The 18,767-nt window shown below is 47.6% G+C and overlaps 1 protein-coding gene and 1 pseudogene across 1 annotated transcript in view; one reads left to right on the forward strand and one right to left on the reverse strand.

The window, feature by feature from the left end:
* Nucleotides 1–18,767, forward strand: part of LINGO1 (leucine rich repeat and Ig domain containing 1) — a 188,896-nt gene that overhangs the window by 103,349 nt on the left and 66,780 nt on the right. The window contains exon 2 of the mRNA XM_045848666.1: nt 3,146–3,326. The gene's annotated coding sequence lies outside the window, so the exon portion shown is untranslated. The remainder of the gene's footprint in view (nt 1–3,145; nt 3,327–18,767) is intronic.
* On the reverse strand, nt 16,125–16,658 carry LOC123825166 (annotated as a pseudogene).

Consider the following 18,767-nt stretch of genomic DNA (forward strand, 5'->3'; position numbering starts at 1 on the left):
TCATGTATAACCCTCTCCCCATGAGAATACCACATTTGTTTGTTTTGTACCCTACCAAATCCCCAGTACCTGTGATATATTGCATGTAGTAAGTGCTCAATAAGTATTCAATGACAGAATGAAAAATAACACAGAAACATGTAAAGGAGAAACACACATCATACAATTGTGGATATAGTAACAGTTAATAATGTAATGTGTGTGTGTAGCTGGGAATCACCCACCCTTTTAATGATAGGTTTGGGGGTGCCTGGGCCTGAACCACCACGTGCATGGGAGACATGCACATGTACATGTGGGTCATAAGCATGCACGTGTATGTGTGCACACACACTTCTCTGTTCAGTAGCAATGTGACCTCTGGTGAGGTCTTTAACCTCTTGTGCCTCAGTTGCTCCACCTACAGAAGGGGGCGGCCTGGAGCTGGAGGCAGAGACCTGGATGCCATGGCCTCTTGAGGTCAACCCTTGCCAGTAGGAGGAGCACACAGGCAACTGGCCTGTTGTGTTGTGCTGAAGGAGATGGGCAGTGTTTACTGAAGTCCATCTCCACAAGGGACTGCACCCCATTGCCCTCTGAGATGAGGATCTCACCCAGGCAGAGGGAAGTGGTAGGAGGGGCAGGAAATTGGCAGAGAAGCCTGGAGGCATGAGCTTTGCTGCTGGGAGGTAGATTATCATTGCAGTATGGGGTCTCTTGGGTACATCTGATAATTTTTAATTTTTGTGTGTGCTTTTTTTTTTAATCTGTGGTACATTTATTTTATTTCTTGAACTTTTTTCTTCCAATTGCTACAAAAAGAATTTCCATGAAATTAAAAAGGGAAAACATACACGCATCTATGTTTTCACCACCTCAAGGCAACAACTGTTTTCTCCCTATCCCTTGATCTTTTCCTGTGAGGGCAATACTAGAACCGTACAGAACACGTGGGAAGTACAAGTGGCCCTGGACCTCAGGCAAGTTCTTTCTCTGTGCCTCAGATTCTTTATCCAAAAAATAACGATCTAGTAGTTGTTCCCTCTTTCAGTTGTGCAGATTATGAGCCAACATTTATAAAGCACTTAGAAAGGTGCCTGACACTTAGTATGTGTTTGTTAAATAAGATGAGTAAATATCTAGAAAGGACAGGGCACCCATAATGCCCCCATTCTGGCACAAAGAGGCAGCTGTGGAATCAGTCCTTAGAGTCAGCAATTAAGAGTTCAAGCTCCAACTCTGCCCTTACTGCTCTTGTAACCAGGGGTATGTATGTGGATTTCCTAATCCTCAGTTCTTCCATCTGTAGAATGGTTACTAATCTGAACCCCACAATGTCATGGTGTATCCAGGGGTACTGGATGTGAGTGGGCTCGGTAAGCATGGAGCACTGCATACTGTGGCAACCCAGCCCCCACCCTCATCTATTTCTTCAGTTTTCTTGCTCAGTATTGTTAGGTAAGCATTGCTATGTGTCACTTACAATCTGTAGGTTTATTGTTTTTAATGGCTGTGTAATATTCCATTGAGCAGAGGTTTCCTGCTGCACTTTGTCATCTCTATTGCGGGATGCTCAGGCAGCTTCCAGCATCTTGCTGTTATAAATAACCGCAGTGAACAGCTCTGTGCTCTAAGCACTTTCCCACTAATGAATGATTTCCTCAGGCAACCTCAGGGACATTTTATTGAGGCTGCTTTGCTGCATGGCTGAGGGGCAGGCCAGCAAGCAGTGGCTGGGAGAAGGAGGTCCCATCAGAGGTGGTCTGATATGCTGACACAGGAGCAGCGGCATGGGTAGGAGGGCAGCAAGACACTCAGTGTGACTGTGATGAGCATGATGGGAAAAGCAGGGCATCTGGCATGATAGTGCTGCACACGATGAGAGAACATGAAAAGCCACCATGGAAAAGTTCTGAGTAGGTGCCCTGGAGAGTTGGGACTAGGAAGTAGAGGAACTAGATTCTGGTTTTGCCTTTACCACATTCTTATTGTGTGACTTTGGGAAAATTCTTTCCCTTCTCTGGACCTCAGTTTTCTCTATATACTGTGGCCAGGGGCCCAGCAACTTTTGGTCCAGAGTGATGCTGTCCATTGTGGTAGCCACTACTCATATGTGGCTATTTCAACCTAAATGCAAATTAATAAAATAAAATAATTTATTTCCTTGTCACACTATCCATATTTTAATATCCAGTTGTGGCTAGTGGCTACTGCGTGGAGCAGCACAGGCCCAGGACACCCCATCACTGCAGAAAGCCCTGTTGGACTGGGCCAGTGGAGTGCCAGTCAGCCTTCCTGTGCCGTGATTTGGGATCTCTGTCTTCATGCCTTTTTATGGAGCCAAGAGGAGGATGAGCAGCCCTCAGAGGACTAATTAAGAACCTAAGGAGGCCAAGCAACTTTTCAAAGGTCAGGACTCTGGCAGTGTCCTGAGTCTGAAAAAAAAGCTACACGCTATTTTTCTTTCCAAAATTTTCAGCTTGGCTCAGAGAGAATCTGGGGAGTATGGGCCCCGCTAGGTGGCCCCCAGCCAGGGATGGCTCCCAAGGGAGGATGGCTTGAAGGCAGAGTAAGTAGGTGGTCTCCTGTTTCCTTGAAGGAGAAGATCCTTGGAGGGCCTGCTCAGGTCTCTGCCCATGCCTGAAACACCATCGTCCATCCCCTTGGGTTAAACACTATCCTCTCTAGGATTCATTTAGAAGCCTGGACTGGAGATCAAAGAAGATGGCTGCCTTACTGGGCTTGTCCCACTCTGGCTGCCTCAGGCCCTAGGCCTAGTTCTGGGAACCTGCTGGGAGAGGAGAGCCCACAGCACCAGAGGGTGAAGCTCCTCCAACCCTTCCTCACCTCCAAACTCACACGCTCTGGCAACAGCACGTGGTTTCCAGCTGTACTTGCCCCCAACCCTCTCCTCTCTGCAGAGCGCAGACCTTCTGCAGATGCTTTTCTGTGGCCTGGAGCTTCTCCAGGGGGAGGTGGGGAGCCTGGAGAAAGGGACAGTAAATGGGGGAGGTAAGATGCAAGGTGTGAGGAAGTGAAGACAAACTCGACTATCTATGGTCTCTCCTTTGTCAAGGTGTGGCCACGGTCTGCCCTACCACCTGTGCCCAAATGTCCCTCTTTCCCCAAATGAATCATACTTACCACTCTTGCTTCTGTTTTCTAGGGATCCCAAGACCGTGTCCTATTTGTCTTGAGTCTATGGGGCCACAGAGCCTCCCACAGGCATTTCAGAGCTCTGGCCCTCTCCAGCTCCTGGACCAGGTTCCAAACATCCTTCTCACCCCAGCCTGCATCAACGGGACTCCTCAAGCTTCAGAACTCACCAGGACACAGTAGTAGTCACGGTAGGTGGCATCTCAACACTGCTCATTTCCTGGCTCCTAGGGATACCTGAGCCTTCTTGGTCCCTAGAACAGGAAGGATACCTTTGCGAACACTATCTGTCAGGATCCTTTTGGTTGCAAGTAACACAAAATCTATCTTGATAAAATGAAATGGTCAGCTCATGTAACCAAAGTGTTCAGCGGTAATATGGACTTCAGGCAGGGCTTGATCCAGTATGTGACCAGGATCTGGTTTTCATCTGTATTCCTCTTCCTTGGTGATGACTCTACTCCTAGTGGTGTTTCACAAGATATGGTCACAAAATATCTGCCAGCAATTTGGGGCAACCTGCCTCCAGGTTTAAATCTGGGGTTGGGGTAGGGACAAAATCTGCTTTCCTGATAGAACAAATAAAAGTCCTGGAGTTGATCTCTTGTGCCCTATTGGCAAGATTTGGATCACCTTGATCCTTTAACTGTGTGTACAGGGCTTGGAAACACGGATGGCCTGGGGTTCAGGGTCCATCCTTCCCCAGCTGTTTGACCAGAAATGAGAGGAAGGTGTTTCCCAAAGGAAACTTGTAGTACTGCTGGCAGGAAGGAGATGCCTCCAACTGGGGGAGGCAAATAACAAATGGTTGTTAGACAGAGTTAATAATCCATTGCTCTTTTTCAAGGCCCAGTTTAGGATACTCTCCAGAAAGCTTCTGCTGACTGCTTCAGCCAGTGGTTATCCCTTTAGTCCAACTTTTAGCTCCATCCTTTTCACAGATGGAAAGACCAAAGTTCAGTCGATGTTTTCTCATAAATACTCTATTGGTTATTGCATGAGTGCCAAAGTGAGCTGCTTTCTTTGCCTTTGCTGCTAGGAAACTCATAGATGGCCTGTGGCCCATTTCTGTTAAGTACTCAGGATGCTGTGGCATGTAGTTGCTCAATAGCCTTGTCTCTGGCTTTATCTTTTTCTCTCTCATTTTTTCCCTTGTTCTGTTTTCTTCCTTTATTTTTGGGCTTTTGCTGTTCTCAGCAACATCACACTCTTTTAGAAGGAGCTGGGTATAAATAACCAAGAGTGGTTGTAAATGTAGCATTCTGCACTAACTGTAGCCAAATGCTAGGCCTTCTCCGTCCTAGGGGCAGCTGGGCTGGGGGGTCTCCCCCAGGAGACAGGAAAGCCTGACCACGGTGGCCCCAGGACAGTGCCCACCCTTCCCTCCACAAGTCACAAATGACATTGTTTTGCTTCCCACCTGCTTCTCTCTCCCCTCCTCATCTTATCAGACGCTAATGGAAGACACTGGGGAACCCAATCCTCTGATAATTAAATTTACTTAATGGGTATTCAAGTGGAATAATGAGAAGTTTAATGTAGTGATTAGATTTTTAAAAAATTAATTAAAATGAGAATCATGTGTCCTGCCAGCAAACCAACTTGACCCTGTGTGTGAGTAGCAGGCAGAGACAGTGAGGGGGCTTGGCTGGGTGGGTGGGTGCTGCGGGGTGGTACAGCCTTTTGCCTTGGCACTGCCATTCTCAGAAGTAAGCCCAGGTCTGATGACCACTCAGACCAATGTCTGATTCAGCTCCCATTTCTGAGCCCTGTGAGTGCCAGGCCTGGGCTAGTAGACCCAGCATGGAGGTTTCAGAGGAGGGTAAGCAAGTGTGGCTTATAGCACGGAGCACCAAGGAAGGATTTCGGGCACTGTGATAGGGGGAGGCACTTGGGTGGCATATCTCTTTGCCATGTGCCTCCACCTGCATGTTCAGCCACACCTGAGTTTACCTTAGCTGATGCTGGATCAGCTGGGATAATGGAGTTGGGGAAGTGGGGCGGATAATCAAAAGACCTGAGGAAACCAACAAACCCCTTCTCCTTGGCCTGGGAATGCGTCGATGCCCGAAGTGTTTCTGAAGGCCCGTTAGGGGTGCAAGGGTGCACTTCTCACCCTGAGCCACCTCTGCTGGGGTCATGTGGTGACTCAGCTATGTGGGGATCCCAGCATAGCTGTCTGGAGTAGAGCACAAGATGGGTCATTGCCAGGGTAGAGGGCAGAGGGTAGGCATAATGGGGACCCCAAAGACAGGCCCTGATACCCCAGAGGCAGAATATGTTGTTTTCAAAGTAATGGGTAAGGCTGAGGAGAGTCCTGAACCTTGGGTGGTAGGGAGCAGAAAACTTCCTTCATGGGGCCCTGACCCCAGCCCCATATTGAGCCCTGATCCTGGACAGATGGAAGCTTGTTCCTGGTCCCATACTAATCCCAGTCCCACAGTGGGCCTAGCATTGTCATGGATGTGTCAGCAGAGAAACAGGTGTCCAGGTAGGAGGGGTGAATGGCTTTTTTTTTCATCCCCACTGCCAGCTTTGCTGCCTGTGGGCAGGATTCCTGTGCCAGGACCCACACAATGGAATGGACATGATGAATCAGACATGGTCCCTGCCCACAGGGCTGGTGGGGGAGGTGATGAACAAACAGGCATTGACAGCCTGGCAATCAGGAGGCCCAGGAAGCTGGGAAGCTGCAGATCTGTACTTAGAGCATTCCTTGGGCAGCAGGTGGGAGGGAGGTGCTGGAGGCAGTCTGGTGAGGAGGTTGAGAGGGGGTCTCTGCTCTCCGGGAGGTGAGAGATGAGGTGGACTGCACCCATGGAAGCGTGGAGGGCCTAGGGTGAGTGATCCCCCGCCCCCCCCCCCCAAGAACTGGCTGTGACTTCCTCAGGCCACCCTCAGCTCCCAGTGAACCAGAGGACGTCTGTGGGGTTTGATGGTATGCCAGGCACTGGGCTGATAATATTACCTCACAAGAAAGGTGTTTTTCTCCATCGCACAGAAGAGAACATGGAGATTGGAGGGATTTGCCTGATGGTACTAACTGGCAGCAACCTGCTGGGGCATGTTCCCGGGTCTTGCAGCCTCCAGGCTTGTACACTGCTGTGCCAGCCAGTGAACTTGCCCTGGATGATGGGGCTCCTCTTCTGACTCCTCCACCCCCATCTGGATGAATACAGCCTGGGCACTGAGGGGTGGGGGACTTGAACTTTGGGCAGATCAGACTGGTATCCAGTGCTTCCGACACTAGCTGGGAGTGGAAGAGGTGAGGGGGCCCTGACTGGGCAGGGGTCTAGCCCCAAGAAGAAGGGTTCTGCTTCCTTCATCCCACCCCTACCCTCTTTGGATTCCACCCCTCTGGATTTCCACTCCCTTACCCCATTTCCCTTCTTCCATGGCCCAGTCCTTTCTGAATAACTAGGCCTAGAGAAACCCCCCACAGGGGGAAGATGAGGCCCTGAGAGGGGAAGGGGCCCACTCAAGATCATGGGGCGCTTCCTGTCATTTCTCTTTAAGGTGAAGGGTCTGAAATCACATTATCTTGAATTTACACTTTAAACACTAGGCCTGTATTAGGCTTTGGGGGGACATGTGCACACAAATTCACACTACACTGAAAGATACCCTCAGGGAGCCTCCCCCTCTCCTAGAGGTGCCCCCAGATGTGCCCATTCTCCTTCCCTTGGTTCCAGGAGCTGAAAATCACTGTGTCATTCAATCCTCTCAACAGTCTGGGAAGGCACATTATTTTCTGTAAATGAGGGAACCAAGGTCAGGAGCCAGGCCACAGCCATGCAGATAACTGCTTAGGGGGACTGCCTGACCAGCTCAGATGGCCAGGATCACCCTCTCCTTGCCTGCAAACAGCTTTCCTTCCAAGGGCCTCCAGCAACTTCCACTGCCCCCCAGTCCACTGCTGCTTCCCTGCTTGCCTTATGCTCCAGCCAGAAACCAATGATTCCTCCCCCGCACTCCCCACACTTGCCCACTCCAGGCCCTACTCAAGCTGGCCCCACCTCCTGGGAGCTCCCTCTGCCCAGATCCTCCTCCTCCTCAATCTTTGTACACTGGCCCAAATGCCCCTTCCTTTTTTTTCAATTACAGTTTACATTCAATATTATCCTATATTAGTTTCAGGTGTACAGCATAGTGGTTAGAAAATCAGGTACTTTACAGAGTGGTCCCTACCACTCTGTAAATATTTCAAGTACACACCTGGCCCCATACATAGTTATCATGACATTATTGACTGTATTCCCTGTGCTGTAATCTACACCCCTGTGACTATTTTGTAGCTACCAAATTGTCCTTCTTAATCCCTTCACCTTTTTCACCTAGACTCCCAACCCCCTCCCCTCTGACAACTGTCAGTCTGTTCCCTGTATCTATGTGTCTGTTTCTATTTTGTGTGTTTATTTTGTTATTTAGATTCCACATACAAGTGAAATCATATGGTATTTGTCTTTCTCTGACTGGTTTATTTCACTTAGCATTAATACCCTCGAGGTCCATCCATGCTCACAAAGAGTAAATTTTCCTTCATATTTAATAGCTGAGTAGTATTCCATTGAGTATAGGTACCACAGCTTTTTTATTCACTCATCCGTTGATGGATAATTGGGTTGCTTCCATATCTTGGCTGTTGTAAATAATGCTACAGTGAACAAAAGGGTGCCTATATTCTTTCAAATCAGTGTTTCAGGTTTCTTTTGGATACATTCCTAGCAGTAGAATCGCTGGGTCATAAGGCAGTCCCATTGTTAGTTTTTCAGAGAAACTGCATACTGTTTTCCACAGTAGTTACACCAGTCTGCGTTCCCACTGACAGTCAGATGCCTCTTCCTTCAAGGACACCCTGTCTGCCCTCATTCTGACCAGAAGCCGGACCCTTTTCTCCTGAGCACCATCCCACAGCTCTTTGTCTGCCCCTCTCTTAGGCTCCTGTTTTCCCTGGATCTGACTTTGCAGCTGTTGGGAGGGCAGGGCTGGTCCTGGCCTCGGGCTTCCCAGCCATTTAACTCTAGGGCCTAGCACACTATAGGTGTGCAGGGGGCTGCTGGGGTTCTCACCTTGGGAGGGGATGCACCTCCATAAACTTACCCCTTTTCTCAGCAGTCCTGGGTCAGCCCAGCTGGTCCTACCCTTTCCTCCACCCCAGTTTCCTCAGGAGACCAGCCACTTCCTTTAACCCTGGCTGGGTAGAGGTGAGGACTGGCTCTGGCCCTCTGGCCCCAGCAGAGCACCCTATGCGTGCTCCCCACCTGCCCAGGTTCTAGGTGCAGGGACAAGGCAGGCCCCACCCTTGGGTCTTAGAAGCACATCTTGAAGCTTGACAAGCACAGGTATTGGAGGAGTCCAGCCCTGTGTGCTGAGCATGATGGGGGACTGCATGGACACTCTGACTGACTTCATTCTGCAGGTTCCTGGCTGTGTGACTTTCAGCAAGTCACATAATCTTTCCGTGCTTCAGTTTGCTCATCTGTTAAATTAGCTGATAACAAACCTTCCCAGGGTTGCTATGAGAATTGCACGAGTCAATACATAGACACACGGTATGCTCCCTGAATGCTGGCTGTCGCCATCGCTGCAGGAGGGAGTGTGAAGGCTGTGTGTGGGAGACGTTCACAGAGAGTGTCTAGAAGGTGAGGGCGCATGAGCGAGAACTTGTGGCGTGAGGCACAGAACACAGGAAAGGACATCTGGGAAGAGGGAACCAAATAGACAAAGGCCCAGAGGCAGTTTGGGGGACAGGCAAGGGAGATGGGCGTGTCTAGACTTACAGCAGGAGTGAGATGAGGGGTGACCACAGTGGTGGTGCAAAGGCTGTGTCCTCAGGGACCTGGGGTGCCACACTGAGGTGTCTGGACTTGGTCCTGCAGCCTGTAGGAGGCCATTGAGTGGGGTATTTTCTTTTCTTTTTACTGTAAAAGCAATATTTGCTCATGAGAAAATATTGGAACAGTATGTATAGAAGTGTGTCCCGTTAAGTAGGAAAGTTCTCTCTTTGCCCTTAAATCTCATTCTGCCAAGTTCCCACTTATGTTGGTCTGGTGTACTCCCTTCCAGAACTTTTTCTTTGCCTTAAGAAGCATATTTATTAAATTGTATTAAAAAAAAAAAAGAAAGAAAGAAATGGGCTCTGGTTAGGTGGCTCACATCTCGATGTGTTGAGTTTGTGGGTTTGGTTCCCCGTCAGGGCATATAGAAGAATCAACTGATGAATGTATAAACAAGTGGAAAAACAGATAAATGTTTTTTTCTCTCTCTTTCTTCTCTCTCTCTGTCTTCCCCCCTCCCATTCCTCTCCGTCTAAAATCAGTAAATAAAAGTAAAATAAATGCAATCGTATGGTATACTTTACCCCACAACTTCCATCTCTCACTTAACGGTGCACTTGCGGACATCTGTCAGCATCACAGTGCACGGAGCCACTCTGTTTTGTTTTCATTGTTGCCTGATATTCTATTGTTTGGGTGTGGCATCATTTATGCAACTAGTCTAGTGTCGATGGATATTTAGGTTGTCTTCCATTTTTCACTTTTGCAAATAACGCTTCAGTGAACGGCCTTGTATATATATCTTGCTGACACATGTAAGCCTGTCTGTGAGAGAGATTTCCTGATGCGGAATTGCCAGGGAAAGGGTTTGCGTATTCAATTTTGGTAGGTACTGTCATATTGCTGTTCCAAAAGGCTGGGCCATTTTAGGCCCCCGCCTCACACAAAAGTGTGGTAAAGTGAACATTATCACACTTTTTAATTTTCACCAGACCAGGAAAACATCTCACTGTGGCTTTAATCCTCACTTTCCTTCTCCCCAGTGAGGCTGAGCACCTTTTTCATGCAGTCACTGGCCACGTGTATTTCTCCTGTGTGTATCAACTGTTTATATTCTTTGCCCATCTTTCTTTTCTTTTTGCCTTTCTTATAGTCATAAAGGAGCTTTTAGTGTGTTAGGAATTTAAAAACTTTTGTCTGTTATGTGTGTTGGAAATATAGGGTCTGGCACAAATAATGCTTCTTATTGTTACAAAATCTTTTATTATAAAATCATAAGCATGTAGTTCTGTAATATAACAGTATTACACTCAAGCACACCAGATGACATTTTAGGTGAAATGTTCAAATTAAAACTATAAATTATTACACCCATATTATTACCTTACCAACCACACTTGAGCAGGCGTTCCTTCTGACAAACCCTGTATTTTTAGTAGTCTGCCGTTTGTGTTTTTAACCTAGTTAGGCACTATAGAAACTTTAGATCTTTATTCAGTGAAATCCATCAGACTTCTCCTCTGAGCTTCTGTATTTCACATCTTGAGCCACTGGGCTTCCTGGAAGGACTTCAAGCAGAGTGGGGATGAAGTCAGATCTGTGACTGATAATGGTCATCTGATTGCCTTTGTGCGAGGGTGGCGGGGAGGGGCCTGCCGGGCAGGGGGCAGGAGGCAGGAGGCAGCTGAGGACTTTGTGCTGGGGTGGGGTGGGGGAGAATTTGGGAGAAGGTGAGTTTGAGAAATATTCAGGAATTAGCTGCCTGTGGTGATGGGATACAAGGGTGAGAGAGGGTGAGAGTTTGGGTGTTTGGCTGGCAGACAGCATAGATGATGCCACCACCACCCTGAGGTGGGACAGGATTAGGGAGGAAATGCATAGAGTTGCATGTGAGTGCTCACCATGTACACATGGGTACATGCATGCACACACATACATGCTTAGAAGTTCTGGAGATTGGCACATCTGTGTTGTGGCTTCGTGGATGGGGGCATCTACATTTTGTGGAGTATCTGTTCTCTGTCAAGTACTGGACCAGGCAGGACACTTGCACGGGCACACACATGCCCTTTAGTCTCTCCTACCACAGGTGAGGAGGGACCAGGTGCAGAGAGGTGAAGTAACTTGCTCAAGGTCACAGGACTAGTAAGTGACAGACAGTGTTTTGTTGTTGTTGTTGTTTGTTTTGTTTTTGCCAGCTTGGATCTGACTAACCACAGAGAGCATTCCCGCCATTACCACTGAGGAGTCTTTCATTCATTTCTAACCTGACCAATGCAGTTTCATTAGGGACTCTTAGGATGAGTACTGAAGCCAGACTGCCTGGGTTTGAAAGGCAGCCCATTCCTTCCTTACAAGGCAAGTTAGCCACCCAGGTGCCTCAGTTTCCTGAAAATGTAGATAATAGCAGTGCTCACCTCCCAGGGCATCAGTAGGACTTTGGTGTGTTAGTGCATGTGAAGTGCTCACCCAGTGAGGGACCAGTGTCTAATGATTGTGATGATGATGATGACAATGGTGCTGGCATTCAGCTTCATCTCCTTTCTGCCCCCCTCTATTCTTCCTCCACCTGTCACCCCACTCCTATGCCAGCTCTGCCTCAATTCCCCACAGGGGCTTCTTCCAATGTTTGCCTTCGAATCTATGTCAAACCCCAAACCCATAGCAGGCAGTGAAGTGAAGCCTGTCAGCAGAAACCATTCAGGGGAACAATCCATGTTGCGCGCCCTGTCATGGCACTTTAATCAGGTGTTTTCCACTTGTTGGCGTGTTCATCCCAACATTGCTCAGGCCTCTGAGAGCCAGAGCATGATGTCCAAGTTGAAAACCCTCTCCTCTCTGAGTGGGGATGCTTAAGTGTGCTTTTGAGCCAGGGATCCAGCCTGACCACAGCCGGGCTAACTCTCCACTCTAGCCCTAAGCCAGCACTACACCCCTGACCCCAGGACGGGTAATTCTCAGCATCACTGGCTGGAAACTGACCTGTGGAAAACAAAAGTGAGAAGCTCAGCAAATCTTGGCAGCAGTTCTTTCCTACCAGCATATTTAAGCAAATCCTGCGGCCATGAGGGTGGGTGCAAGGTGTCCAAACTGGGTTGAAGCTCCAGGTCTGCACCCAATGTACTTTTTTCTTATGCCAAAAAACAAAACAAAACAAACAAAAGAAACCCCCTCTGAAATCACCAAACTCAACATATGGATTTCTCATCATTAAAATAAACTCCCAAGTAAATAAATCATGGCAAAAAATGAAACGGCTTTTGCCTGTTTCTTTGTAGTATTTTGTTTAGTTACACAACCTTTTATTCTTAGCCAAAAGAATAGCAGAACTTACTTCAGACCTTCCCAGGGAATTCTATCCAAAAGCCTCTGAGAGAGGATACTGTATGACTGCTCTTTTGGAAGTCCCCCATTCCCAGGTCCTCAGGTCCTAGCAAGCGTGGCTTGTCTTAGGAGCTTCTTTAATTTAAGCAACACCCCCCCACCTCAAACCCAAGTCCCCTCCCCCATTCACCTAGTACCCTTGCAGGGTGCCATGCAGTGCCACAGTTTCCTGCTACCCTCACCAAAGTTCAAAACTTAGAAATCTCGACACCAACATCCAGGCTTATGTACAAGGAACTTCTCAAGTTTTGCCTTCACAAGTAGAAGGGTCTTTCCAATGGCCTCAAAGAAGCTTCACTGTACTCATGTCGAGTTTAGGGGGAGGAGTTATTCTGGAGCACCCAAATTTACTTCTTGGAGAGAGGGAACAGATGCAGGGTGTTTATAGATGCAGGAAGCTTTCCCCTTGGGTTGCCTGCATGCCTGCCAGCACCCCTTCTTGTCTTGGGGGGCTGCCTCTTCTCCCTATCTCCTGGGTCATCCCACACCTGGGTGATCCCACTGGAGTACACAACATTCAAGGTGATAATTGCCAAAGAAAAGTGCCGATAAGTTCACAGTAGAAACCCACAATTAAGCGTGCAGCTTGTGGTCATTTGTGGCTCCAAGTCCTGTCAGTTTTCCTCCATTGCCCCACCCAACAACTGTCTATCCAGGTCAGTTGAGCTGGGGGCCCTGATGCCTTCCTGGGAGCTGGTCCCAGATCTGCTTCAGGGATAAAGCTCTGAAGGTGCCCTAGCCTTTGTTGTAAAGTCAAGCTCAAGCTCCTGAATGTAGGCTAAGGCCCCAACTGTTATGGAGATGCTCCCACCAGCCTCGGTTAACACCTCCCTTTTCCAGGTGGGGATTGTCTTGCTGGTGGATCCTGCTGTGGGGCCTGGAACCTTCTCACATTCCTTCTGAATAGTGAATTCTTCAACTTGGGTATTGAGATTATTCCATTTCCTCTTGAAATCCTAATTACCATATTTTGCCATGTATAATGGGCACTTTTTTTTTGCCCAAATTTTTGAGAGAAAAAATAAGGATGTACATTATACATGGGTATAATGATTATATGCCATGGGTATATTAATGGGCATAATAATCCTGTGTAAAGTGCACACGTGGCAAAACGTGGCATTTAGGGGCTCCAAAATGGAGCTTAGTTTCCATACTCTGACAGTCATCTGAGTGTGTTCTCAGACCAGATGCAGCAAGGACATATGCTCCCAAGTGACAAGTTGGAATAGCAAGGCTGTGCTGCACTGAGTTCTCTCTGAACTCTCGGTGATTTAATGTAATATCAGTTCCCTTCTTTCTTCTTTTAGCATGTGCACTCACATTATGTGTCCAGTGTGGGAGGTGGGGAGTGTGTCAGGCTGTGGTCCATACAGTCATTCAGGGGATTGGCAGAAGCATCACCATCCTGTAACTGCCCCATCTGAAACATGTGGCCTCCTTCATTCCCTGTTGCAAAAAACTAAAAATGGTAGAGTCACATACTGGCTCTTAAATGCTTTGGCTAAGGAATGACACACATCACTTTTGTTCACAGCCCATTGGCCATATGGCCTCCACTAACTATAAAGGGGCTGAAGAAATGTGGGGGACACTGTGCTAGGTGGGGAGGGTGTGGAGAAAATGTGCCCAGACATTCAATGAGCAATAAAATTCTCTGTATGGGCAGTAAAACTCAGAGCAAGGGTTCAGAAAAGCCAAGGCCATGACTTCCTGTTCGTTTGCTGCAGCTGCTGGGAAAAGCTCTGAAGAAGAGTCCCTGTGGATAAGCAAGGCCGATGGATGGCCCAGGCCCTGCACCCACCAGACTCCAGGTTTAACTAAACCTCTCCTCTCTTATCCCATTGAATGCTTTAAATTCTAACACCATCCCATAAATTGAATGTATCAGGGGGAGAAAGAAACAGGATTGAGAGTGAGGATGAATTCAGCTTTGGAGGGAGAAAATCCAAGAAGAGACATAGAAGCCACTGTTTCTTATTCCATTCAGGCTGCTGTAACAAAATCCCACAGACTGGGTGGCTTAGAAACGCCAGAACTTTATTTCTCACAATTCTGGAGACTGGAGGCCAAGACCAAAGTTCCAGAAGATTTGGTGTCTAGTGAGGGCCTACTTCCTGGATTGTAGTTGGCTGTCTGTCTTTTCATGGCATCCTCAAATGGAGTAAGGGGTAAACAATCTCTCAGGGGTCTCTCTCTCTGTCTTTCTTTTTAACAGCAAAGGTAGATTTTATTTGTGAATCTTCCCCAGAGTTCCCTCTGGACTCTAAACAACCTTTGACCTCCAGAAATAGGAACCCAAGTCTGGGGTTTGCTTTGGGACAGAGACCAGTCAACTGCATTAGAAAACTCTCCACCCAACAATATGACGGTCTCCTGCCATTTGAAGCCTTTTCTCCAGGGAAGGCCTCAGGAGCCCATTTGGCAGTGGCTCATTTTGAGGAGGAGTTGAGGCAGACAAGAGGAGAAACATCACCCTCAGCTTTTCCTGCTCTCCTCAGACTGTTTCTGGGGAACTGTGTACTTGTCAATATTGATTTTTCTAATTGTGCAATGTCTTTTGTTTATAAAACACTCTTACCTTGCAATAGCTCCCATTTACAGAAAGAAAAGAAAGCTACTGACATTTCTGGGAGTTTCTGTAGTGGGACCCTGAAACTTTGCTTAGCAAAGTTACACAAAATGCCAACCATATAGGGACATTTGGAACACACTGGTCTGGTCTGAGGTGCCCTTCTCCACTTTCTAAAATGTTTGGTTTTCGTGACCATTTAAGTTGAGGGCCTGGAGCTGGCATGGACAGAACTCAGATGGGAAAGGACTTGGCATTTAGACATGACCCAGTCTAAGAGAGAGGAGCCTTCCCACAGTCCCCAGCAACACATACCACACATGCCGGGGTCACCTGAAGAGCCGTAGAAATCTAGGGGGCCCATGCCTACCTCCAGAGACACTGATTTAAGTGCTCTGGGCTGTGGCCTGGGTGAAGGACTCCAGAGCCTCTTGGTCTGGGAGCAGTTGGTACCTAGTGGGTGTGTAAGTTGCTGAGGAGACTGTGCCAGGGTGGGCCCAGGGATGGGCACATTTTAAAAGTGCCCAAGTGATTCTAGCGTGAAGCCAGATGTTAAAATGTGCCTGCCAATGAGAAGTTCTCTGGGCCTTTCCTTCCCAGGGAGCCTGCCTTTCACAGGAAGCTCCTGGAGGACACACTTCCACCACTGTCTCATCCCAGATGGTGAACGACAGATGTAGGGAAGCTATGCTGGCACATGTGGAGAACCCCCACTCCTACCCCAGGGTGAGGCTGCCCACTCGTGCTCTGGCCCTGACCCTTGCTGTGCCTTCTCTCTGTGCTCCTAGAACCTTGGCCATTTTTTCTCAAGTGTTGTGAGTGTGGCTGCCAAGGTGGCAGTTCAGGTCAATCAAAAACAGAAAAACATGCTATGAATGGAAATGGCTCCCTCATAGTTTTTGAGCAGAGGAGTCTTCCTGGAGAGCGTAAACCCTTGTCCTGTAAAATATAACAGTTCCAGGAGGAATATTCCAACCTGGTAACGGAAAGGCAGGATCTAATGTTCCAAATGAAAATTTCATTTCCCACTTCAATAGAGCAAGAGCAAAATCAGGATAAGGAACAAACACAGATCTTCCTTGCAGATAGGAAGCTTATTCCAGGATTCAGCCTGTTCAGAATGGCAAGTGTTAAGACAAAACAAGACACCAGTGGCTCCAGTGGGTCTTTGGGTAGCATCACTCTGATAAGGGGAACGATATAGGGACCTCCTGCTCACTGTGGGTCCTGGCCTTGACTTTCATGGACCTATTGATTCACTTGAGAAAGCTGGTAACTTTGGTGTAGATCCTGAACTTCCCTTTCTGTGTACATCTTTCTCTCCAACTGACGATACTAATGACAAAGTATGTGTCCTTGAACCAGGTGACATGAGGACCCCTCCTGTCCCCTTGACAGGCATCCTCGGGCTTCGAATTGTAGCCAGCACAGAACATGTTCTGGGTGATGGTGAATTTGGTGGACAGTTTGCATGTGTTCTTGTCCACATAGGGCACCTCCAACATCTTGAAGGTGGTGGTCGAGTGGTCCTTCTCATGGGTATGCCCAGAGTGACTCACAGTGCCCAATTTCTGCATCATGAGTGTTGACTTGGCTCAGTCCTTCTTGGACAGGCAAGCAGGGGCCACGTTCATGTGGAATGTGATGGGTGTCTTCAGCTCAAGGATGGCAATGTCACAGTCATAGTTCTCCTTGTCAAACATGTTGTGCTTTATAATCACCCCCAACTTGTGCACCATCTCATTGCCATCTTCCTCTTCTGTGTTCTGATAACATTTTGTGGCTTGCATCGAGGAGGACAGACATGACGAAATAATCCCACAGACAAAAATATGAGAGGCAGAGGGACTTGGTGCTCAGATTCTTGAGGTGGGGCTCTGAAAGCCTTCAGAGGAAAGGTCATGGAGAGGAGGCCCACCATGCTAGGCATGGACACCAGGATCAGGGAGGACTGTGAGGGAGAAGCACTGGGCTGGCTCAGGGAAGGCCATCTCTGCCTCTTCCTAGACCTCCCAAGCCTCCTCATTTTCCTCCTACTCCTCACTCTTCATCTTAATCTTCACCCTCCTCCTCCTTGGCCTCCTCCTTCTCATCTACCTCTCTGTCTTCTTCTTCCTCCCCCCTTCTTCTTCTCCCTCCTTCTCCCCCTTCTTGTGGGGGGTCTCTTTTATAAAATCACTAATCCCATTCATGAGCACTCTACCCTCATGACCTAATCACCTCCCAAAGCCCTGCCTCCATGTGCCATTGCACTGGTGATTAGATTTCAATATATGAATGGGGAGGATAGACATGACATTCAGTCTGTGGCATGCTCAAGCCCTGTGGATAGGCTCAAGCACGGGACAGCACTCTTGCTGGGAGAGAAAGAGCTATAAGTTGTTGGCTTTCTTCCATGCTTTTATTCCTCAGCAAACATGGCTGCTGTGGGCTACATAATACTGATTACAACTGCAGAGTCTGACTGCAGAACACCTGGGATTGAAGCTTGGCTTGGCTTACTATTTATGTGACCTTGAGCTAGTTACTTCTTTCTGCCTTGGTGTTTTCCTCTTTAAAATGGGGATGTTGATCGCATCTGTCTCTTAGGATAGTTGTGAAGATTGAGTGGATATTTGTAAAGTGCTCAGAACAATGCTGGGAACATGATAAGGGCTCTATGAATGTTAGCTGTCACCACTGTCACTGTGTCATTATCATCACCATCCAGGTATTGTTCTAGGTGTTGGGGAGTGGAGTCAAGGTCCCTGCTCTCCTATATGATGGGGAAAATGGAAAATAAACAGATAAATAATTCAATTCAGAAGATAATTTCAGATAGTGATGGTACTGAAACAAAAAAATAAGACACATGAAAAATCATTGATCATAATTAGTCAATAGGGAAGTGCAAGTTAATATCACAGTGAGATACCACTGCATAGCTAGTACAATATGCTGACTTTTACAGAACGGACAGCACTGAGTGCTGGTGAGGGCGCAGTGCACATGGGACCCTCATCTGCTACTGGTACTGGTGGGAACATAAAATGGTAGAGCCACTTTGGAAAGCAGTTTGGCAGTTTCATATAAAGTTAAAAATATGCTTACCATGTAACCCAGCAATCCTACTTAGGTACGCAAGAGAAATAATGACTTATGTTCACACAAAAACCTGTGGGCAAATATTTATGGCAGCTTTATTCATAACCACAAAAGCTGGAAACAAACCAGATGTCCTTCAGCTGCTGAATGGATAAACAATTGAATACCACTCAGTAATAAAAAAGAGTGAAATTATGATACAAGAAACAACACAAGTAAATCTCAAATGCACAATATCTAAGTGAACAAAGCCAGACAAAAAGCTACATATAGATGATTCCATTTATATCACCTTCTGGAAAAGGCAAAACTATAGGAAAGAAGACAGATCAGTGGTCAGGTTGTTAGGGCCTGGGTGTGGGGGAGCTGACTACGAAAGGAGAGCGCATGGAGATTTTTTAGGTTGATAGAATTGTTCTGTATCTTGGTTGTGGTAGTGGTTACATGGCTGTGTGCAGCTGTCAAAACTCATGGAGCTGTGCACTAAAAGGGTAAATTTTACTGTAGGTGAATTATGCCTCAATTAACCTGACTGGGGGGAAAAAGCTCACTGTGGGATTATTGAGACAGGGAAAAGCAAATGATGAATCAGTCAGTCAGGATGTGTGACACGGGTAAGGAGGGGCTCCTGTACACAGTAATCAGGGGCTCCTGTACACAGTAATCAGGGGGGGCTTTCTGAGGAGGTGCCTTGAGCTGAAACTGGATGAGGAAGAGTCAGGCCTAGGAGGATCCAAAGGGTGGTATGTCGGGCAGAGAGCAACAAGGTGGCCCATGTGGTCTAGAGCTGGGTAGGGGAGGAAGAGAGGGCAGGA

The sequence above is a fragment of the Phyllostomus hastatus genome, unplaced genomic scaffold (assembly GCF_019186645.2).
Source record: "Phyllostomus hastatus isolate PE091 unplaced genomic scaffold, TTU_PhHast_1.1 phas_contig_62, whole genome shotgun sequence".
Taxonomy (NCBI): Eukaryota; Metazoa; Chordata; class Mammalia; order Chiroptera; family Phyllostomidae; genus Phyllostomus; species Phyllostomus hastatus.